At 42.3% G+C, this 24,785-nt stretch overlaps 1 protein-coding gene across 9 annotated transcripts in view; it reads left to right on the top strand.

The window, feature by feature from the left end:
• Positions 1 to 24,785, top strand: part of CTNNA3 (catenin alpha 3) — a 946,302-nt gene that overhangs the window by 503,367 nt on the left and 418,150 nt on the right. The gene's annotated exons all lie outside the window — the stretch shown is intronic.

The raw sequence follows: 24,785 nt of genomic DNA, 5'->3' as shown, positions 1-24,785 counted from the left end.
TTTTCTATCCAATGTCAATGATGTAAAACTTGGGGAAAAAAATCAATGATTTTTCTGTGTGGCTAAAAATTATTCAGTAAAACGGTTTGTCTCAGAACCAAATCATTAGTCGTGGCTGATCTGCAGATAATTAAAAAGAAGACATGGCTAAAGAGGAATTGGGATATTTTATTTGTATCTCTTTTCATGTACTCCTGTAATTAGGAAGTAAAGCTAGATGTACCATTCTCTAATTCACTAGACTGTCTTCTTTACATCCGATGAAGTGAGCTGTAGCTCACGAAAGCTTATATTCAAATACATTTGTTCATCTCTAAGGTGCCACAAGTACTCCTTTTCTTTTTGCGAATACAGACTAACACGGCTGCTACTCTGAAACCTTCTTTACATATGTTACAAAATAAAATTAAAAGCTAGAGATTGTAGCCTAGTGGGCTAGTTGCCTTTGTTATATCCCCTGCTACTGTAGCTCAGTGGGCTAGCTTGCCTTTATTATATTTATTGCTTTGCATTATGTTCACCAGTAATGCAAGAAACCTACAGGCCTGTATCCAGTAAAACATTAGCTTCAGCAAGTTAGCATAAAGCTTAAGGGCAATGCACTTTGAACAGATAAACTTTGCACAGATAAACGGTCCAATGGAAAACCCCAAGTATTTGGGGAGCTGAAAATAGAGTTTAAGGTGAAGTTCTGACCACAGGTACATGAGTCAACCACAGAAGTGTCCTGGCAATGAACTGATGTACATAACAGGTACATGAGATACATCTAAGGTTAACCTGTTTGTTTGCCTATATAGATCTTTTCTTATAAGTTTCTTATTTTCTTATGGGCTTGATTATTTGTTTTATTATAATAGGTTATATTAGAGTATATGTTGGCAGTAACACAAGAGACCTGCAGGCCACATCCTGTATGTTGAGCTAAGGCAAGGTTAGCATACATACGTTTGGGACCTTTCAGCTAGATAGATGGTGATAAGGTCCATATATGGTTGTGACCTTTAACATAGAGGATGCATTAAAGCAGGTTGGCATAGGGGATTTCATAAGTTCATATCCTTTTAAACTTAATAGGTATACCACAACTTGGAAAGAACTGAAATAACCAGTTAGGATAGAAATAACAAATATGATACCTAATCACAAAAGGGCCATGGTAACGAATTGCTATATATGATAATAAGTTAAGATCATTGATATACTAACCTATAGGAAAAAGCCACTCCAACATTTAGTAAGGTGAGGAAATACAAATAAGGGAAAGGGGAAAAATCCCCTACTGAATATGCATCTAGCATAGCAGTGTCAGCATAACATATTATAAAAGTGGCATCCCAGCCTAGGGGCAGGAGGAGAAAGAGATGTAGTCCTTAGGAAGTGCCAGAATGATGACGACTGGTGATGATGGGGAAGGTGATGGTGATGAGAAAGACAATGGCTAACACTTCAGGTAGTTCTACAAGGGATGGTGTGAGTATATGGATGTGCAAATGTACATTCTGTAGTATCTCCGTCTACCTTACTGAGTTGGGGTGTTTGTGACTGTGCTAAATGTTTTAATAAACTATATTTGTAAATATAAAAGAGTTCCTATAGAGTGAGTGTTGCAACTGTGCACATCGGGGTTCCCAACTATATAATAATTTGAATAATACTGGGCCTGATCCTGGGGCAAGAACCTGTCAACCCTCAAAGTCATAAATAGGGATTCTTAAGTAATCAATATAATTGATACATAATCTAAAGATCAGACAACAAGATTAACCTAAATTTTCAAAAGTAACTAGTGACGTTAGGTTCTTTAATTTTTGGGTACTCAACTAGAGAACTTGGAGTGGCCTGGTTTTCAGAAAATGCAAAGCACTCAGCCTCTGAAAATCAGGCCCCCCTTTAAGGTGTCTGGAGCTGGGCACGCAAGGGTTGAGACAGCCAAAATCCCTAGTAAGTTTTGAAAATATAGGCCTACAAACCAAATAGTGCTTTCCTTTTGGCAGTTTTATATTTTCTTTCTCCAGGTAAGGAGGAGAGGGTCTCGCGGTCGGCAGGGGTGTGGCCGCTGGGTCCATGACTGTACAGATTAACTGACTACAAAAATCCCTTGGAAAGGGAGTGCCAGTAGAGCCAATGGACTATAGTAGTGACCAGGAAGGAGCGGTTCTTGTGCTCTGCAGCTTGTGTAAAAAGCATTCTGGCTTTTGCAGGGATGGCTTCTGCACAAAGCCCATTTATGTGGTCCCTGAAGAGTTATTTTTGTTTGCATCAGTTTTCAAATTCTTGTTTAAAATCACACATTCTCACACATGTGAAGATGCACCTGCCTGCAAAATCCAGCAAGTACATAATTTATGAGAACACTGTCAAGGCTTGCAAAGCTAAAGCATAAATGGTGCTTTTTCTTATGGCTTTGAAAAGTAAATGAAATTCTCTTTTTTAATTGTCTTTTTCCCCCTTTCTTTCAAATGTAATTTTATTTAAAAATAATCAGTGCCAAAATCCTAACTCTCATGCTTGTTGCCAGGGAAAATTATTGGCAAAAATCACATCATCTATGATTCCAGCATGTCTGTAATGTTTTGACTGGTAAAAAAATCCAAGTCCCTTCTTCAAGTGCTTGCTCATGTCCATTCCATGCTAGGTGTGTGCTTGTGTCACATTCACAGTTGCTGGAGATTTTTCCCTTAGTGGTGTCCATAGGACCGGTTCTAGGTCCCTCTGGAGCTGCATGTGCATGCGCTGGTCTGAGGAGTGCCTCTGGCTCTGCACCCTCTCAGTTCCTTCCTATTGCCTGTAACGGTTGCTTGGACCAATCCTGCTTGCTCTTTGAAGGCTTCTTTCCCAGTGGTTTGGACTCTGTAGTATGTTGTATAGGTATTGTAGTTAGTGTATGTAGTTCTTAGTTAGTGTATATAGTGTGAATAGTGGTCCCTGTCATTGAGGGACTTTCAACCAGGGGTTGGGCATGCCCTGGTCCCTGGGCTTCAAGCAGTCTGCCTCCTGTGGCAAGCCCATGCCTGTGACTGACCTGCACTCTAGCTGTCTACAGTGTCTCCAGGAAACTCACTTTAAAGAGAAGTGTCAAATCTGCAGGTGCTTCAGACCACACAATCAAAAAGATACAGACATGCGTCTGAAGGCCTTGCTCATGGAGGCAGCTCTCAGACCAGCCTCAGAGCTGAGCTGCTCTGAATTGGTGCCAAGCACTTGTGTTTCTGTGTGAAACAGTCCACCAACACCATGCTCCTCTCAGCACTGTTCTTCATCCCTAGTGCTGAGGAAGAAGCATAAGAAACAGCATACCAAGAGAGGGTGCTCTCCAGTGCAGAAGAGGGACAAGTGGGGAGTGGCTGGACCACTTGTCCTCCCCAGAGCCACTGTTGGTCTGGCAACTCCACCTAGAGCACTGTGTGTGGTCCAGGACCCACCTCCGATTTCTGGGAGCAGGCTCCTTCAACTCCAGAGGCTTTCGAGGGCATGATGTTCAGGCAAAGGACATGATGTCCCTTCTGATCCCCCCACCCCCAAGACCCTCTGTTTGCCAAGGCTACCAGGTATAGAAGGGATCAAGGGGCGGTGAACTCCATCACAGCACCATCCAGAGGAAACTGCTCCATGGTCTCATTACAGCAGTCTCTGACCCGTTGTCAGTCACCGGTTACCCAGAATTGCCTGGAGGTGGAAGCAGGTACTTCATCGCCATGGTCTGTGAGGGAAGCATCCTTCTTAGAGTCTTAGCCAGAATCCTTCACCCTGCCGAAGAAGTACTGGTACCTGACCTAAGCATTGGACTTTCGGTACCAGCTCCCCAGCCGGTGCTTGGCCACTGGGCCACAGGCCAATAGAGTGGCAGTATTTGAACCCGTGGGGATTTCCCCTGGTACCGACACCCCCTTTACATAGCTGAGACTTGGTGGTGTCTGAGAGGCGAGCCACTGCTTTGTCCCACCCGGCACCAGACCCTAACTCCAGTACTGACCTCGTTACTGAGGTCCCAGAAGTGGTCCAGGAAGAGGAGGCAGTCCCTCTTCTGGTACTGTCCTCTTCCTCATTATCCCTGGATGAGGTGGTCGCAGGCCTCAGTAACCCATTGGGTGACTTCAGGGCCCATCAAGAGCTCCTGAAACGCAAACTTGGGTCTGGAAGCTGGAGAGCTGAAGGAGTCTGCACACAGCCTAATTGACATCCTGGCTGCAGTGGCTCTCTCCAGATTGACTCTGCCAGTTAATGAGGCAGTACTGGGACCTATCAGGGCACTGGGCACACCCCTTTGTCTCCGCCCCTCACCTCAAAAAGGGTGGAGAAGTAGTACTGTGTACAGGCCAGTGGGTTTGAGTACCTGTACTCACATTCCCCCTTCCCCCCACCAGTCCCTGGTGGTGTCAGCTGCAAATGAATGGGACAGATGGGGCAGTCAAATGCTACCCCCAAAAATAAAGAGGCTAAGAGATTGGACCTGTTTGGATGAAAAGTTTATTTGATGGGCAGCCTCCAGTTACGTATCTCTAACCAGCAGACTCTGCTGAGGAGGTATGATTTCAATGGCCAAATTTAAGGACTCGCTGCCACAGGAGTCAAGGCAGGAGTTCATGACCATTCTGGAGGACGGTGGCCAGAATCTCCCTCCAGGCAACTCTGGATGGGGCCTGCTCAGCAGCCAGAATGATGGCATCAGGGGTGACCACGAGGCGCTGTTCATGGCTCCAGTCATTGAGCCTCTTTCACAAAGTGAAGCAGTCTGTCCAGGACCTCCCTTCGAGGGTACCTCCCTGTTCTCCGAACAAACGGACTCCAAGCTGCACGGCCTCAAAGATTTGAGGGTCAGATGTCACACCCTGGGCGTTAACATACCCCCAGCCTCCAGGAAGCATTTTAGGCCTCAGCAGTCTCCCAGATTCCTAGCACCTGCCAGGCAGGAGCCCTACAGAAGAAAGGGAAAGGACTATAAACATTGTAAGCCTCGGCTTCCCAGTCAGGCTTATGAATAAACCCTGATGGGCCCAGGCAGGCCTTTTGAAGGTATGCCCGAAGACAGCATACCAGTCTGGACTCTGGATCCATCCCCCTTTTGATTTTGGACTACCTGTCACCCTTCCGCCCAGTGTGGTCTTACAAAACATTGGAACGTTGGATGCTCAGCACTGTAATAGTCGGTCCCACCCTCCAGTTTTTTCCACCCCTCCCCCCCAACCCCCTTTTCCATCCCTCTTCAGGGACCCTTCTCAAGAGCAGCTTCTCATCCAGGAAGTGCAAGCCCTCCTATGTGTGGGGGCCATGGAGGAGGTTCCTCAAGGCTTGAGTGGGAAGAGGTTTTACTACCAATATTTCCTAATCCCGAAGGTCTAGGGCCCATCATGGATCTGCGTAGCCTCAAAAATATCTACAAAAACTGAGAATCTAGATGGTCTCCCTGGCCTCCATCAGGAGCCACACTTGATTTGAAGGATGCTTATTTCCACATCTCCATCTTCCATGGACACAGGAGATTCCTCAGTTTTGTGGTGGGTCAGTGCCACTACCATTTCACTGTGCTTCCCTTTGGCCTATCAGCAACCCCACGGGTTTTCATGAAGTGTATGGCAATGGTTGCACCCTTCCTCAGACGTCAAGGCATACAAGTCTTCCCGTACCTTGACAACTGTCTGATCAAAGACCACTCACAGCTTCAAGTCCAGCACAGCATTGGCATTGTACAGGCCACCTTTCAGGTGTTGGGCCTGTTAATAAACGAGAAAATGTCAACTTTTGTCCCAGTTCAGAGAATAGAGTTCATCGGGACAGTGCTCAACCCCACCCAGGCCAAGGCCTATTTACTGGAGGCCAGACTCCAAACTATGTTGGACCTGATCTCCCAGGTCACAACCCACCCTCTTACAACCGTCCAGGTTTGCCTCAAACCGTTGGTTCACATGGCAGCATGTACCTATGTGGTGCAGTATGCATGGCTACAACTCAGACCCCTACAGATGTGACTGGTGTCAGTCTACTCCCTGGGTAGATGCCACTTGGACTCAAGATTCTGCCACCTGTCCTAGTTTTGATGATTTGGTGGAGAGATCTAGGCTCTGTAATGAAAGAGATACCCTTTGCCGCCCTATATCCATTGGTAATGTTGGTTTTGGATGCATCAGACCTGGGGTGGGGAGCCCATCTTTACAGTCTCAGCACTCAGGGCCACTGGTCCCAGGAAGAACTCTCCCTGCATATCAATGTCAGGGATCTTAGGGCAGTACACTTGGCTTGCCAGGTGTTCCTTCGACTTCGACAAAGTGGTACCAGTGTCGGACAATACGTTCCTTCCCCAAAGTGGTACAAAGTGATGGACAATAAGCCTCAATGTTTCATATCAACAAACAGGGAGGAGCTCGATCTTCAGCCTTGTGCCAAGAGGCCTCGGCTGTGGGGCTCCTGCGTGAAACACGCCATTCAACTTGGGGCATCACATCTCCCGAGAGTCCAGACCATACTGTTGGGTCACCTCAGCAGGTCCTTATCCTCTCACCACATATGGTCTCTTCACCCAGAGGTCACAAATGTCATCTTCCAGGAGCAGGGGGGCCTCTGTTCGCCACCAGACAGAACAGGAAATGCCATCAATTCTGTTCACTGCACAGGCTCAGCAGGGACTACTTTGCTGATGCCTTCCTGCTCTCATGGGCAGACCACCTACTGTATGCCTGCCCATCACTCCCCTTGGTTCACAAGGTCCTCCTAAAGATCAAGCGGGACAAGGTGAGGGTTATCCTGATGGCTCTGGCTTGGCCACGCCAGCATTCGTTCAACATACTTCTGGATCTCTCAGTGGCATCTCCACTCATGCTCCCACATCGTCTGAACTTGATTTCACAAGACCACTGCCGGTTGCTTCACCCAAACTTCACCTCCCTGCACTTGACAGCATAGTTTTTGTTTTGTAATTCAGCTCCTGAATAATAATATGAGATACTGTTGCTGTAGTTTGGCAGAAGATACAGATAATGTGGTAGATTCAGCCCTTGGTAACCCTATCTTCTACCAGCATACTTCCAGTTGGAGGGACCTCAGTGGTGAAAAGTCTGTCTGGGGAGGGGGTTGCAGAGGAACAAGGTACGCACAATCCCTGCTCAGGCATAGGGCCTGCACAAAGCCAAGAAGAACCAAAACTGGGCAGCAAAGTCCAGCTAAGGGGACAGGACAGTCGGAGATAGGAGATAGGATCTCAGCCAGTGGAGGTTGCTTCAGCAATGTACCCATGCAGCCTATGTCCCAATCACAGATTGATTGATTTATTTGTTTATTTACCTTGAAGCTTCACTTCCCTAATGAAACCCCAGAGGGAAGGTAGCTGTCCAGACATCACTTGCACACTCTTGGGGGTTGCATCTCCACTTGGACACAGACACCTATAATTTACACCTTGCTGTAGTAAAGGACTTTGTCAAAACTAGTACGTCTAAATCTCTGAAGCCTCTAGCTGAGCTGGTACAAGATATTAATGGCATGCACTGTATCCAGAAGCCCTTTGAATGTAATAACCTGTTTCTAACTGGGTAACTAGCATCATTCTGTCACCAGCAGGAGAACCTTCATTTTCTTCTTTGTCTTTCTTTACTTTGTTCTTCTTATTTACAATTCATTGTTTACAAAAGCAAGCAAACAAATACCTCTTACGGATTAGAAGTCATGAAGGGTAGTTACTCATGTCTATCTTTGCAGGATCAGGCCCTTACAGTGGCCTCTCACTGGAGAAAATAGTATATCCTGGTTTGTTCCCTTGAATCTGCATATGAAGAAATACAAATAAAATTTGTGGTATTTTAGAACGTGATCATATGAAATACAGCAACAAAGGGGAACACTGACCAATTTATTTTATGACTGGTGCATGATTGGGCTATGAAATCGTAACTAAAGTAATAGTTCCATATAAATAATATATTGTTTGGAAGGTAAGCAGTTAAAAAGAACATTTTATGTTTAATATGTAATAAAACAGTAGCCATATTACAGAAAGATTGTATGATACTCTGGACAACATTCCAATAACTGAGTATAGGTTTATTGGTCATATTGCTGTTATATAATTATCACGTAAATATGAACCGAACACTAAAAGAAGTATTTTAAGAGGTTCCTTAAATTGACCACTGATTTTTATGGAGAAAATTTTAAGTGAGAAACTAAAAATTAGATATGATGATTACACTTCAAACATCAGATATATTCCACGTCTTTGGCCTATTTAGCATAAAAGTGTACCAATAAAGTGTCTAGTGCTTGAGATCTGACTGCATACACCCTATGAAGTGGTTAAATCTGGCAATTTTAAAGCATTCATGGAAGTGAAATTCATCTGTCAAAACTGCATTGAATCAACCCTGGGGATTTGGATATCTTTTTGGAGTAAAAAAAAAGATTTTTTGTTAAAATCGTGCTGAGTGAAATATTTTCATTTTAATATGGTTGCACCCTTGACTATCTCCACCACACCAAAACCTGTGTAGTGGCACTAGGCATGGTGCAACACAACAAAAAACCTATTCCATGCTGAAGAATAAACTCCACTTTCCGCTTTCTGTGAGATGTTGTTGCACCCTCATTGGTCCCAGCATAGTAGTCTCTGAATCACTGAGGGTAAGTCTATGCTGCAATAAAACCCCCACAGTACCGAATCTCAGAGCCCAAGTCAATTGACTCAGGCTCACAAGGCTTCGTCTGTGGGGCTAAAAATGTAATGTGGATGTTTGGGCTTGCGATAGAGCCCAGGCTCTGAGGCCCTCCCGCTTTGTAGGCGCTCAGAGCCCGGGCTCCAGTACAAGCCTGGTCATGTACACTGCAATTTTTAGCCCTGCAGCCCAAGCCCTGCAAGCCAGAGTCAGCTGAACGGGGCCTGCCACACACCTTTTATTGCTGTGTAGATGTACCCTGAGGGACTATATGATTGTAGTTTGCCTAGGATAGGATTTGGTTATAGATTGTGTGGCGGGCAAATGAGGGAGTTATATGTATCGTTTGTTATAAATATCAGGTGCACCTCAGTTTACCTGTGTGATCCTATCTTGCCTGACCGCAAGAAGTTAAATCCAGAGTCACAGTTAAGGTCTGTGAAGTAAACTGGAAGTGAAATAATGGCAAAAATAAGACTCCTTAAAGGAGCCAGGGAGGGAGCATTAGTTGGGGAATACCCCTATGTGGCTTCCACCAGGCTAGCAAGGTTTACTCTTCCCAAGGCAGAAAGAGCAATGGGGATCTTCAACCTTAAAGATGTTGGCTCTGGGAAGAAGGGAGCTGAGCGGGATGTCATTAGCAGTTTGTTGAGATGAGACTCTGGCAGACTGACTGACACAGGAACTGCAGCAAGTGGGTTGGCTTTCCCAGCCCAGAAATGGGAATAAGTTGGACCTACCTGAGTTATGTATAGAGAGGTTCAGTTTAGGCAAGGAAATATGTGTTTTGGTTTCTTTGTGGCTTTAACCCATTTTCCTAGATGCTGTGTTCCTTTAGGCAATTCAGTGCTATTTTGTTTTGAAATTGCTGTCATACATCCCTGGAGGTAAAGGGCTTACAGGTGTCAAATAGTGTCAGATTTACATGGTTGGTAATCAGGGGAGCTGTGACCCAGAGATCCAGTCTAGGAGTGATAGGCCTGGATGGCTCATTCAGAGGGGAGTGTGTCAGGGTCAGGGTCTGCAGCAGAGCCACTCTCTGGGCAACCTGAGGAGGATAGTCCATAGTAGTCTGTCTGTCTGGCTACACTGCCTGATTGGTGAGAAGAGTCAGCAGGCCAGCTCTTAAGTCCAACAGTTTGATGGCTGCTCAAAGCATTTGTCTACATCTACAATAGCTCTGCGCCTGCCTTGTTCCTGCCCATGCCATGCTTCACTCCAGGTAACTCCTGGCTTTGACCCTTGGCTGCAGTTCCTGGCTTCTGACTTTGACTTAGATGCTTGGTTCTGTTATCAGGCCTCTGACTCTGCCTCGAATCCTGGGCTCCTATTTCTGGCTACCAACTCCTGCTCCAACCAATAGCATGACTCCTGACTCCAACCACTAGGTTTGACCACCCACATCCCAGTTTCTGACTGGGGGATGGTAGGGAAGCCTGTCTCCAAAGGAGTGCACTTGAGAGGGCCAAAAAGAGATGTAAGGGGTGGCTCACCCAGTAACTGTGAGAGATGGCTCTGAACCAAACTCATGTCTGTAATAATGGGCAAAAACAAAACTCCAGATCTGAACTGTTCCTAATGTGAGGGTTTGAAATCCAGATCCTAATTTAAACCTTTCCCAAACTTGGGGTGTTCAAATCAGCCCATTCTATAAGTAGCTTTTAGCTGCCAGCTTGAGTCTTGGGTTTGGTTTGTGACTAGAGCTGGGTGAGAGAGAGTTTCCTCATCCTGCAAAAATGCTCGCAATTTAAAAAGCTTTTCCCATTGTGCATAGTGATGAAACAGAGACCTTTCTGAAGTTTTTCATGAAAACCAGATGAGACCCCATGTACAGCCAATGGCATGGTGTATAGAGCAGTCACCTGAGGGAGGACCCAGATTCAAGTCTTTACTCTGAATCAGGCCAAAAATAGCTGGGTGGTTAGGGCACTCACTTAGGAGTGGGGAGACCAACATTCAAGTCTCTGCTCTGCCTAATTTAGGTCTCCCACATCTCAGGCAAATACCCTAACCACCAGGCTATTAACTATTCTGGGGTGGGGCACTCTCTCTTCCTCTGACTAGAAATTCTCTTATGGACCTGAGATCCCTTCCTGATGAAAGCTTTGTCAAAAATGAGAGTGTTTTTTGGAAGTCTGAGGCTATAGGAGGCACTAGCAGCATCTGGAAGATGTGGTAAATTGGAAAACATTAGGGAAACTAATGTTTTATTGATGTTTCAATCACTGCAGAAAATGTTGAGAGAATGTTCAACCCAGAGGAAGAACCACCCTATGTTACACTCCTTCCATCCCAGATTTGCTCCCTCCTAGTCTTCCCTTATGTCAGGGCTTGTGACAACGGGCAGAGCATGGCTGCTTAGGCATAGACATTATGCTGTTCCTGAACCAGGGAATTTCCTTTGGCTAGTTGTGTCACCTCTGTGGCCCCTCTATGCAGTCACAGCAGTGTGCAGTGCCCAGAACCATGGGGAGACTCTTTCCTGTAGTCTCTGAGGCTTAGACAGCTGAAAACTTCAGCAGTAGAAGCCATAATCTTACGTAGTTCTGGGTTAATAAAGGGAAAGAATGCTATTAAAAGTTGCAACACATATTCACTAAAGTTAAATGGGGAAAATGTTGAGTAAAAAAGGGTATTGAGATGAGCAGGAGGCATAGTCCAAGCTAAAGAAATGAAATGACAGAGGAATAAGATAAAAGGGAGAAAAGACCCACCGGATTGCATGAGTAAGAATATAATAAAATATATCATGGGGAAGAAAGTACATAGAGGAAAAGAGACTGATCTACTAAGGAACAGTGAGAGAAATGTAATAACACAAGAAGAGTTTTTAGCTGGAAAAAGTAAGTTCTTTCAGTGTTCAGAAAGAGCATGCAAAATGCCAGAAATGGAAATCCAGGGCATAATTTTAAAAACTTCAGTGGGATGTGCTGTGTGCTCAGCACTTTTGAAAATAGGCCACTTATTTAGATACATAAATATGGAGTTGGAAGCCTGGCATAAGGTGCTTGACTTTAAAGGTTTTGACTACAACTATTAGAATCAGGTAATTATTAATTACATCAGAACAAGTTTGATTTAAGTTGACATAACTGAAGCTGAGAAAACTCCAGGGCTATACTGGCCTTGGAATTCAGTGAAAAGTGGCAGAAAATTTCATTAGTTCAAAAAGGAGGGTTTTTTTCTTATGTCAATCCCCTCTACTTTAGCGCAAGCCTATTTGTGTATCTCCAACAAGGCGGTGACTGTGTAACCAAATCCTGAGAGCTATGCTCTTCTCAATCACTCCCACACTTCCTCGTGGATACATTATTCCTGCCTTTGCCAAATTTCAATAATTTTCTGCACAGAAAGAGTGAGCTAGAGCAATGACATCCACATTTGGGTGCTGATAAAAATTTACGCTTCAAATATGTGTGTGTTGCCAGTGTGTCAATTTGACCCCCCACCCACCGCCCATGTACAGTACTGAGTGCCCTCAATTGGCTGTCCACAGCTGAAACTGGGCTGAAATTCTGAGTAACTGTCAATATTGTAATGCTTATTTCTTCCTTCCTCCTTAAAAATACAAGACACAGGAGGCAAAAAGAATCTGTTTTGTTGCTTTTTAAAAATAATTTGTATGGTCTTTTCACTAACAAAATGGCAACCATCAAAATATGTTGCTATTTTAACTACACACATTTTGACTGCCGAAGTTTTGGGATAGATTCTGACTTGGGACACAGCCCTGGTCAATGGGTGGTATGTAAGTGGCACCTCTCCAGGAGTAACACCAGGAGACATTGTAATTCAGAGACACCCCACTGAGTCATAATTATTCTTGTGCTTCCTGCTTGCTTGGGTTGCGGTGGAATAGCAATTTGCTGCTTGCCTATACCAATAGCAGATTACGATCCTCACCCTATGTTGCTTCAGCTACTCTGAACATTGGCTACCTATTCCCCTCCCTACCTACCTGCTGTGAGGAGAGGGTAAGCAGGTGAGTAGCCCCACTTATACCTGCATGACTGGACCCAAGATTTGGGTAGCCTGTAAAGAAAGGCTGTAAGGAGAAGAGCTCTTATTTGACCCTACTACTTTGCACATAGTCCAAATACAGTCTAGCCCTTGCTTTGCAATTGAAAAGTGTAGTATTCTCTACTAGAGCCTAACTAGAGCCAGTGAAACTTTTTGGATAAATAGCTTATCAATGAGCAATGCAGTTTCTGTCAACCTGAAATTATTTCTGAATTTGACATGAGTAGTTTTGGCTATTCTGAAAATGGCCAGAAGAAGAGGAGATGGTTGTGGTACTGCTGCTGCCCTCCCACCCCCAAGTTCAAATCTCCACTCTGGAATAGATCCAAAATGGACTTTTTCAATTCACTAAAAACCTTCAGATTTGATTCAGCTCAAACCATTTTTTTGTTTATGGTTTGGAATGGCCCTCTGTCAAGGTTCCTTCCCCACTCTGAACTCTAAGGTACAGCTGTGGGGACCTGCATGAAAGACCGCCTAAGTTTATTCTTACCAGCTTAGGTTAAAAACTTCCCTAAGGTACAAACTTTGCCTTGTCCTTGAACCCTATGCTACCATCACCAAGCATATTAAACAAAGAACAGGGAAAGAGCCCACTTGGAGATGTCTTCCCCCACAAAATATCCACCCAAGCCCTACACTCCCTTTCCTGGGGAAGGCTTGATAAAAATCCTCACCAATTTGTACAGGTGAACACAGACCCAAACCCTTGGATCTTAAGAACATAAAAAGGAACCAGGTTCTTAAAAGAAGAATTTTAATTAAAGAAAAAGGAAAAGAATCACCTCTGTAAAATCAGGATGGTAAATACCTTACAGGGTAATCCGATTCAAAACATAGAGAATCCCTCTAGGCAAAACCTTAAGTTACAAAAAGACACAAAAACAGGAATATACATTCCATTCAGCACAACTCATTTTACCAGCCATTAAACAAAAGGAAATCTAACGCATTTCTAGCTAGATAATTTACTAACTTAACAGAAGTTTGAGGAGTTATGAAGAGCATTCCTGATCTGTTCCCGGCAAAAGCATCACACAGACAGACCCTTTGTTCCCCCCCTCCAGCTTTGAAAGTATCTTGTCTCCTCATTGGTCATTTTGGTCAGGTGCCATCTTAGCTTCTTAACCCTTTACAGGTGAAGGGGTTTTGCCTCTGGCCATGAGGCATTTTAAAGTGCTGTATACAGAAAAGTGGTTACCCTTCCCTTTATATTTATGACACCCCCGAACTGAAAAATCAGTTATTCGCCCTGTTCGAACAGTCTCCAAGTGTGGGAAATGATGCATTTTGTGAGCATGCAGACTCTGTAAATCTCTTCTGCAAGCCAAGTGCTGAGGCTGACTGTGTGCCATTTCCCTGTCTGGCTTCAGAATGGTTCTGCTGAGCTGGTGTATAATGAGGACTGCACATCCCTTGATGAGATATAATAATGATATGTACATTATATGTCTATGACATGACTCCATTGTGAGTACGATAGACCACTTATATTTGCAGGGTCTCCAATTTAGAGCTTGGTGATACAGGTTAAATATATATATATATATCCCCCAGCCTTGATTCATCTGTAAAGCTGCTTTTTTTTTTTCCTGAGCAGAAGAAACTCAGTGGCCTGCTAGCCTCCCTCATGGGGATGTTCAGGCTGTGGCCTAACTAAGTATTTGATTCAGTAAGTAGACTTCCTACTACAGCTATTTGAGGCACTAGCAATTTGACTTGCTCCTTCACTCAGCTGAAATTTGGAGGATTGGGGCCTCTTTTCCCCCCTCCTATGAAACAACAAGACAGAAACACGATACTGGATTCCACTGCTGCTGGCGCTTTAACAATTATACCACTGTGAGGGACAAAGATATTAATGTATAGACAAGTGGTTCTCAGGTACCTTGGTTAAATTCTTTTGCTCTTGGATTTATTGGTCCATGTGGCAATGTGAATGAATAAACCAGTTCTGTGGGGTGTATATTTTTTAATAAAAAGAATAAGCAAACAAATATAAAATTAAACAAATATGTCACTGAAGCTAACCTACCATAATTTTATGAAATTAATTAACAATGAACAATGCAATAATGAAATCAAGCTCACAAGTGTGATTGAATCAATAGAGCAATGGGTTAACAATGTTGTTTTTGATCATTAAATTAATACAGCGGGTAATCAAATCAAATCCATGAGGTTGAACTGGATTTCTTTTTGTTAATCCTGCTTTATGAGATTACAGGAGGAACTTTTTTCAAAACCCCAGATAATGTTCCAGCCACAACAATAGCTTCAACCTAGCTGATGAAAGACATGAATGTTCATTCAGGTTTTGGACCCTGGACTAAGGGAGACCACCCAGGACAGGTGGTGAAATCAGCTTGGTGAGTCTTAATGAAATACAGGGACTGGAGTGGTTCCTTTATTGATCCACTTTAACACTTCCTGATATCTCTCAGCTGTTGCCATAGCTATTGTTTGTTTTATTCTTCTTACTCTTCCCCTCCTTGCCCCCACAACACACAACAGCACAGAATTTACAAAGACTTAAAAACAGAAATGATTACTGGAGAATTCACAACAACAGTTTTTGATTAACACCATTTTAACCTCAATAGAATTTACTTAGATGACAGACTTGGGGATGGCGGATTTATTTTTAGGGAAGTATTAATGGTGCTGTTTCCCCACAAACATACATACACACACCCTCCATATATGCACACACTGCATAAAGAGGTGTCCCTCCCATGAGGCAAAACTAAAAGAAAGCATTTACACTTCTGCTTTGTTTCCTTGGGATCCATGGAGCAGCATGAGGTTTGCATTACTAAATAAAGGAAATATTGAGTTTGCAATAGAAGTTTGTTTAACTCACTTTATTAAAAGAGGACAAATATAGTCCTGGTACAAAATTACTCATTAAAATGATATTCAGCAGCTATATTGTATTTTTTTTTAAGTGTAGCCCCTCCAAAATTAAAAAAATAAAAAAGTCTATGCCCCTAGCCTTTCAGCTCTTTTTTAACTCTAGATGGCCTGCCCAGGAAAGACAGGCCTTTGCTTTAGATCTTGATGAACTGAGCGAGCACACACATAGCCTTGGTCTTTAAAGGGGAGAATTCCCACTTTCTTTGCCTCAGGGACCATCTTTGTAGCTTCAGGACAAATTAGATGGTCCATAGCTCTGGATAAATTTAATGTGGTTCAAACCTTTTGTACTGGGCAGACTTTTAGGCCTTATGTCACTATGTAAAGTCACACTGTTGCCTTGCAAAATCTACTGTTGTAAGTGAAAGCCATGTGTGTTAAATATAAAAATATATATAAAATGTAAAATGCATGGGATAAACAGGAGATGACTTCATGGAAGGTGTCTCAGGTGTCCCCTCATTTGGGGTAGTGGTTGAGTTTTCAGATGGCTCTAAGTTTGTTAGGCCTTGATATGTTCATGGATGTGTTAAATGGCCCAAAAAACTGTAATTGACCCTTGCTCACATATACTACTCCCACATTCTCTGAGCATTTCTTAAAATAAGTTTTTGGGCCTCTTTGCAACCATCATGTCTCATTGCCCCTTAACTGTTTAGTAATTTGGGGAACTAACTGTTATGGATTAACTGGGTGAAGGCTCACCTTGCTCTCAGCCACTTTAACCCAGAGATAGAGCTGCCTTAGCGCCTGTTAATATAAATCCCACTTAAGAAAAAAAGAAAATTAAAATGTATAAACACCAAACTGCACTCCTTATTTCCCTCACAACACCCATGAATACATGAGGTATTCAGAAAAGTCCTGATTTTCTGTGGGCTCAAGGTTTTCCTGATACAGTAGCCAGTTCCATTCTGAGATGAACTAGATGCTCTTCAAGGCTTTTTCCAACAAGGAAAGCAAAAATGAAGAGTCCCTCCTCCCCAATTCCCTTCTGACTGGGCTATAACACCACACTTTGGTCTCAAGGAGGAAAGAAAGTTAAGCACTCCTGTCAAGGTTCCTTCCCCACTCTGAACTCTAGGGTACAGATGTGGGGACCTGCATGAAAACCTCCTAAGCTTACTTTTACCAGCTTAGGTTAAAACTTCCCCAGGGTACAAACTATTTTACCCTTTGCCCTTGGACTTCCACTGCCACCACCAAACGTTTATCTGGGTTTATTTTTATTAGGAAAGCGTTGTTTGGAAACGTCTTTCCCCACAAAATCCTCCCAACCCTTGCACCCCACTTCCTGGGGAAGGTTTGGTAAAAATCCTCACCAATTTGCACAAGTGACCACAGACCCAAACCTTTGGATCTTAAGATCAGTGAAAAAGCATTTGGTTTCTGAAAAGAAGGATTTTAATAGAAGTAAAAAAGAATCACCTCTGTAAAATCAGGATGGTAAATCCCTTTAGGCAAAACCTTAAATTACAAAAAGACACACAGACAGGAATATCCATTCTATTCAGCACAGCTTAATTTCTCAGCCATTTAAAGAAATCATAATCTAACGCATATCTAGCTAGATTATTTACTAAGTTGTAAGACTCCATTCCTGTTCTGTCCCCGGCAAAAGCATCACACAGACAGACACAGACCCTTTGTTTTTCTGCCTCCTCCCAGCTTTTGAAAGTATCTTGTCTCCTCATTGGTCATTTTGGTCAGGTGCCAGCGAGGTTATCCTAGCTTCTTAACCCTTCACAGGTGAAAGGATTTTTCCTCTGGCCAGGAGGGATTTTAAAGGTGTTTACCCTTCCCTTTATATTTATGACAACTCCATACTTTGGATATCCAGTTGTTGGGTAATCAGTCTAAGTATGTCACTTCAGGAATTCTCAGTTAATTCTTAAAATTCTTTATTATGATAGTTCAACACTCTTTTCCATTTCAGACAGGCATAGAATTTGTCGGGGTCCATCAAGTCTAATACCTTGTCTCTGAACAAATGAAGATACTTCACAGAAAGTGCAAAGATCTGCCCCTTCCCAAAAGGAAAGCTTCTTCCTGACTCCTATCAGATACTGATTGACTTAAACTGTGAAGAACAAGGGCTTAGATCCCTTCTAACAAGTCGTTTGAGTTGTTAAAATTATGTCCTGCCTAATGGCATATGCATCCGATGAAGTGGGCTGTGGGCCACGGAAGCTTATGCTCAAATACATTTGTTCGTCTCTAAGGTGCCACAAGTACTCCTGTTCTTTTTGTGGATACAGACTAACATGGCTGCTACTCTGAAACTGGTCATTGTAAATAGGAGCTCCCACTTTACTTTCTCTGTTCCATTCATTATTTTGTATGCCTCTATCTTTTGTCTCTTATTCTCTAAACTAAACAGTCCCAGTTTTTTTTCAATCTCATCTCAAATGGAAGTTTCTTCATTCCTGTAATTATTTTCATCCCTCATCTCTGAACCTCTTATTTGTTTGATATTTCTTTTTCTGGAGAGGCAGAACTGGAATATAGTATCTTTGGTGAGGGAGTACCTTCTGTTTATTTAGTAGAAATATAATATTTTCAGTAATATTTTCTATCCCATCCTTTTATATAGCCTAGCATTTTGTTTCGTTATTTGACCACTGCTGCACACTGAGCAGATGTTTTCGTTGAGGTTTCCATAAAGATTTCCACCTTGCAAAGGGCACAAGAACATTTTTATGAGCCCTACGAGTTTTCAGTTACACAAAATGTAATCCATCTGAAGCACACAGTGTACGGATTCTCGTGTAAATGGACTGGAATGATCTGCATAAATTACTTCTCCTGGTGCAACAACAGTGAGACACAGCAGCAACTATTTTTATATCCCCTTTAGTTTCAATGAAACTATATTAGGAAAGGGGTCTTCTTTTATTATTACTATTAGCGCCAATACCTAAATTTCACAGAAAGCAATTTTCTGTTCTTTTCTCATTGTTCATTGAAAGAAAATGCACACTTTACCAATCACGTGCCCAGCCTTACAAACCTTTGCTCACACGAGTAGTCCTTACTTATGTGAGTACTTCTATTAAAGTCAAGTGAAAGGCTACTTATATGAACAATGGTATGCAAGACTGGGCTTATTTGTCAGAAGCTTTCCAAGATAAAGATTATGAAAAACATTTAGCTAGATTCTGCCCTATGCTATGGACCCCTATACCCTCCTCTGGTGGTGTGAAGGAGCCACATAGGTAATAGAACTGGCTCCTGCAGAACCTGAGGTGCCATTTGGGCTGTGGGTTCTTCACCTGGCTTAGATCAAATGTAACAGCCATACATTCACTCCAGTCACAATAAAGGAGAACAGAAAGATCTGGTCTCAATCTTTAATCATTTATTCAATCCCTGAGTGATGAGTGTTTTGGTTTTTTGGAGAACATCTGATATCTTATAATTTTTTCTCTTCCATATCTGTAGTTTAATTAAAGCATCTCCTACTCTTCAGTGCATCTTAGTGCTTCTATTGTCAAGAGACTGAAGAGTTCTGAATAGTAGACATAATTGCATGTATAAATACAATAGACAGAGATTTGGACTTGTGAAGGTGAAGGTTCCTGCTGTGTACACAGTTACCCAGCAGCAAATTTGAGATGGAAATTAGAAGAGATAATTAAAATATCAATGGATGTTTTCACATGGTTTCCATTTTAGTCTGAGCATGGACGTTCCTCTTAAATATGAACAATAGGATTTTAGAACGAGAGTGTTCAGTTGAGTTTGCTTTGAATATAGAATGTTAATTGAGCTAAGTCAAATTGTCTGCTATATTGACTCATTAGTGATATTGTAAATTAAGGAATGCATTAACTTCTTATAGGCCAATGACCTTTCTAATTCAACTTGGAGATTCAATCTCTGATGATCAGAGGCATACCTAGATTCAGCATTAAGAAGCTCTTTCTTTCCTTTAAAAATAGATATAAGAAATGTAAATTATAATTGAACAATTTCAGGAAACCTATAATATCAGTTTGTGATGTGATTTTCCTTTTGCAGGAAATGTCAAAAGTCTTTGTTCTGATTTGGAACAAATGAAAACAAATTTTGAAATGAGGACATATCTTCCTCCCCCCCTACCCCCACCCCACCCCACCAATGGTAATGGATCCTGTACAGCTCCATGCTAAACACACTTGGGGATCAGCCCTGCTTTCAGGGAAGTCAACGGCAGAACTTAAATTCATTTCAGTGGCAGCTCTTATTCTTTTCCTCTCAGTAGACTAAAATATAGTGGGCCAGATCCTCAGCTGATATTGTAAAATGTCATCATTTCAGTGGCTTCAGCTGAGCAATCCAATTTACATAATTTGAGTATCTGGTCAAGTGTCTGCTTCTTGGATTCCTCCCCTTACTGTTCGAGTCCTGACTGTGTTTCAGTATTTTTATCCGATCAGTTTTTATGAAAAATAAGGCTCATATCTTGATTCAGTGTTGTCAAAGCCAAGACAGCTATCCATTCTTTTTTGTGAAGTGAATTTTCCTTCAACAATTTATCCTTTCTTAACCAATTTGGAAGACATAAAGAAAAATATTCTCTAAGTTATAAAAATGAACACAGAAATAGTTATATTTTGTCACTTCCTAGAACAACAAGAAACAGGATACATAAAAGAAACTCTGACAGAATCTGAAAGTAGTTTTATTTCATGAAAATGTATAAAGATCTTTCAGAGTAGAAGCTGTGTTAGTCTGTATCCGCAAAAAGAACAAGAGTACTTGTGGCACCTTAGAGACTAACAAATTTATTAGAGCATAAGTGGGCTGTAGTCTCTAAGGTGCCACGTGTACTCCTGTTCTTTTTATAAAGATCTTGTGACTGATCCTTAGTTGGTCCCTTATTTTTAAAGTTTGAGTGAATTTCTAGCTATTAACAAAATAATTCATGCAACAGAATTATGAACTAGAGGTGTTTGAACTTCATCCCACAACCTGTGCTTTGGATCCATGGCCAGTGGAGAAGTACTGGATCCCTTACTTGTGGAGCTTGTCAATGGCTCTCTTAGAGAGGGCTGGCTATCTATTGCTTTGAAGGAAGCAATCATGTGGTCTTTTTACAAGAAGCCATCACTGGATGCTCACAGTTTTGCTAATTATTCACCAGTATCGCATCTTCCCTTTTTGGGTAAGATTGTGGAGGCAGTTGTGGTGAGACAATTCTCTCAGTATCTAGATACTTCTGTTTGTCTTGACAGTTGTCAGTCTGAGCATAGACCTGGTTATATCACAGAGACTGCATTAGTCAATGATCTCTCCCTTGTAATGGATCAAGACCAGTTGTCCCTGCTGGTTGATTTATCAGCCACCTTTGAGAGATCTATCAGTTGCCTTTGAAATTGATGATCATGAGATGTTGCTGACTCACCTACAGACCCTGGCTGGAGTGCATGAGGCTGTTCTTCAGTGGCTTAATTCTTTCCTCTCAGAGATCTCAGTGGGCAATTGCTGTTTTCCCAAAACCCTCTCAAGTGCAGGGTGCTACAGGATACCATTCTGTCACTCTTCTGGTTCAATGTTTATATAGGGCCCTTAGGAGGCTTAGTAATGAGACCTAGGATTTAGTGTTGTCAATATGTTGATGACACCCAACTGTGTATGTCTGTCATCTGATTCAGATGATACAGTTCAGCTGATGTCTGAGATTGGGGCCTGGAAGAAAGCAAGCTGACTAAGGCTCAACCCAGGTAAGCATGAGGTGACAGAGGGATGGGGGAAACAGTTGGAGGACATAATTCCTTTAAGAGGGTTTGTCTCCATTAACCACCATTGGTTAATAGTGTTTGTAATTTATTAAGGGGCGCTTTTAGATCCCCAGATATTGTTGGATGATCATATTGCAGCAATGACCCAGTGACCTTTTGATCCACTGTGTGGCTAGGACGTTTTGACTTTGTCTTTCAGGTCCTTTCAGGACCTTGCCACTGTTATCCATGTTTTCATCACATCAGGATTAGATTATTGCAATGCACTCTATGTGGGGCTACACATTAAACAATTCAGAGGTTGAATCTGGTGCATAATGCAACAGCTCACTTACCAAACAGGGCCTCCCTTGGGGCACACGTGACACTGATGCTCTGGAATCTACACTGGCTGCCCATTGGTCTCTGGGTGGAGTTTAAGCCTTAAGTTAAGCCCTAGATGAGTGGTACCAGGCAGCCTGAGGGATTGCCTCTCTCCCTGTGCCATACTGCCACAGCTGTTGTCAGCAGGGGTGCTCGAGCAGGCTCTCCCTCATTATAAAAGAGATGCGTGTTCTCTGTGAGGACTCTGAGACTCTGGAGCTTGCTCTTTCCCTTCGTCTGAAACAGCCTGATTTTGGTGACTTTTCAGACATGGTTCAAAAGACATCCGTTAGGTGGGTTTCTGAAGAAGGCTGAGAGTATGCTTTCTAGATGATAAAGGAGGTAGGTGGCTGGTTGGCGAACCAGACAAGTTGAAGTTGAAGCTGCTGAAGTTTAATTTAATTGTATTTGTTGCATGATTAATTCTGTTAGGTGACCTAGAATCTTGCATAGGCATCTTTATTATTTTAAATCTAAAGAAATGAATATACACCATGAAAAACTGCTACCCTGGTACGTTCCTACACAGTACTAACAGCCACAGCCAGGGATTATGGATAACTAAAGTGGGCCAAATGCTAAAGAGTGCTGAGCATTCATGAATCACAATGAATTAAAGGAGAGTTGTTGTCTGTCTGTATTATGGTCAGGGCCGGCTCCAGGCACCAGCTTTCCAAGCAGGTGCTTGGGGTGGCACTGAGAATGGGGCGGCCGCCCGTGTCTCGCGGACACAACTTGGTGGCAGCTCCATCACTGTTGCGGCGGCGGCAATTCAGCGGCGACTGCTTGGGGCAGCAAACTTGGTACAGCCGACCCTGATTATGGTAGCACTTATAGGCTCCAGCTGAGAGCAAGATCCTCTTGTGCTATCTAAAGAGGCAAGACAGATTAACGATGGGCGGTTAGAACAGAGGCACAGAGAGGTGAAGTGACTTTTCCAGGGTTACATAGTAGATCAAGGGCAGGATTAAAACAGAGGTAACTGAATTAAGCTAAATCAAAATTAGCTACTCTTAAACTGTTTTAAGAGTGTTCATATAAGGGGTTGCACTACACTGATTTAGAAACCAGTTTCATTAAATCACTGCAATTTCTGTAGACAGGCTGGTCCTTACTACAGTGTTGCTTTAAGAGGCATAGGAATATCTGTTATGCTTCGGTGAAGATTAATGCTAATGCAGCTAAAAACTCCATAATACAGTTTTGGCAAAGAATACAGAAACTACAAATGAAGTTTTTCTAGCTTAATGTATTTATCAAAATGTTTGCAAATCCCCAGGAAGGTGAAATAATAATACAGAGCAAAGCAATTGAATCTGTGTTCAGTACATTGTATTAAATAATATTGAAAAATGAACAAATACAACACACACACACACACACCCTACCTGTGCAGCAAACAGTCGGATAGATTATTGCAATAACTTTATGGATCTCAGAAAAGGGTTTTAGTAAAATCTTTTACTGTCCTCCCCAAAGACATGATAAAAAGACAAAAGAACGCTAACCCTGTCAAGCACAAGTTCTTAGTTCCTAACTGCTCAGTGGTTGTGAGGAACTTCCTCCTTAGGCATGAGATGTGAGACTGGGGCTTTTTGAGTCGTTGTTGGTACTTTCATTGGTGCTAGTCTTCTGTTTTACATGTGATATATTTCGAGTCAGAGAGACAAGGTGGGTGAGGTAATATCTTTTACTGGACTAATTTCTGTTGGTGACAGAGACAAGCCTTTGAGCCACAAAAGAGTTCTTCAGTTGTCATTCTTGCATAATTACCTCCATAGGTATGCAGTAGATACTGTCAGTGGTTTCTTGGCTTAATATTACCTGGTTTGTCCTATTATTTGAATCATAGTTTTGCTTTTATTATTTTACTTATTTATTTGTATTACCATAGCCCCTAGGACTTGGAGCCCTAGTCATGGACCAGGACATCATTGTGCTAGGCGCTGTACAAACACAGGACAACAAGATGGCCTCTTCTCCAGAAACCTTACAATCCTACATATAAAACAAGAAACAGGTGGATGCAGACTGATGGGGGGTTTACAAAAAAAAAACAGTGAGACCATATCAGACAGCATGATAGGCAGCGGTCTCAGCCAGTGCTTAATTTGTGCCAGGGCTGAGCCATGGCACCTCTAGGATTGACAGTTCATAGCCCCAGCACCTCTGGGCTTGCTGCATCAGTTATGCATGTAAAAAAAATTGCCTGAGCCCTGCAACTTAATCACTTGAGCCCAGCATCTCTTTCATTATAAATTAATCAGTGGTCTTGGCCCACCAGCAGCCTTCCCTTTGTCAAGATTTTGTAGGTATCACAAGAAAGGGGAGTTCTAAGGAATAGGAATTAAAGAGGATAATGAGGTAGCTTTGCAGATGTTTAAAAGCATGAGGGACAGCATGGGAGACAGCATGAAGGTGCTTGTTTGAAAATTTAATAACCTGGGTGATGGAGGCTGACATCATGGGCTGATCGGCTGTGGGAGTCAAAAACTTGATAGTGAATGAGAGATGATAGGTTTTGAAGTGCCTTAAAAATGAAAATCAGTATCTTATTTTTGATGTGATCGAGAAGGGGGAGCCAGTACAAAGGTACAAAAAGAAGGGTCACATAATCAAAGCAACAGGCTAGGAAAATAAATCTTTGCAGCAGCATTCTGGATGGATACGAGAGGACAAGACTGCATTTGTCTAAGAGAAAACGATGTTGTAGTAATCAAGAAATGATGGGTGAGACCACAATTTTCATGTGTTGCTTCCAGGAAGATTATGCACCTGCATCAGGATTTTTAGCAGGAAAGTGGTGCTAAAGATTAAAAGACAAAATAGTTCCTATGAGTTATAAATATATGTCCAGATTTATAGAATATTTATGGACATGAATGACTTTATGCATACTTTCATTGGAAAAATTGAGATTATTTTTGTAATTGCAGAGTATGAAGATGACAATGCTTTTCTGAAACAATGAGATATTAGTGAACAATAAAAACATTTCTGAGTTCTTCTCTCACACTGAATCTATTAGTATGTCCAAATAATTGTGATATACAACATATGACTGCTTATTTCTTATATGAGCATTATTTTAAGTATTCTACTTTAGAACTCATGAACAGCC

Source organism: Caretta caretta, chromosome 7 (genome assembly GCF_965140235.1).
Source record: "Caretta caretta isolate rCarCar2 chromosome 7, rCarCar1.hap1, whole genome shotgun sequence".
NCBI classification, from domain to species: domain Eukaryota; kingdom Metazoa; phylum Chordata; order Testudines; family Cheloniidae; genus Caretta; species Caretta caretta.
The sequence above is the reverse complement of the archived record's forward strand: the minus strand, read 5'-3'. Positions and strand labels throughout refer to the sequence as shown.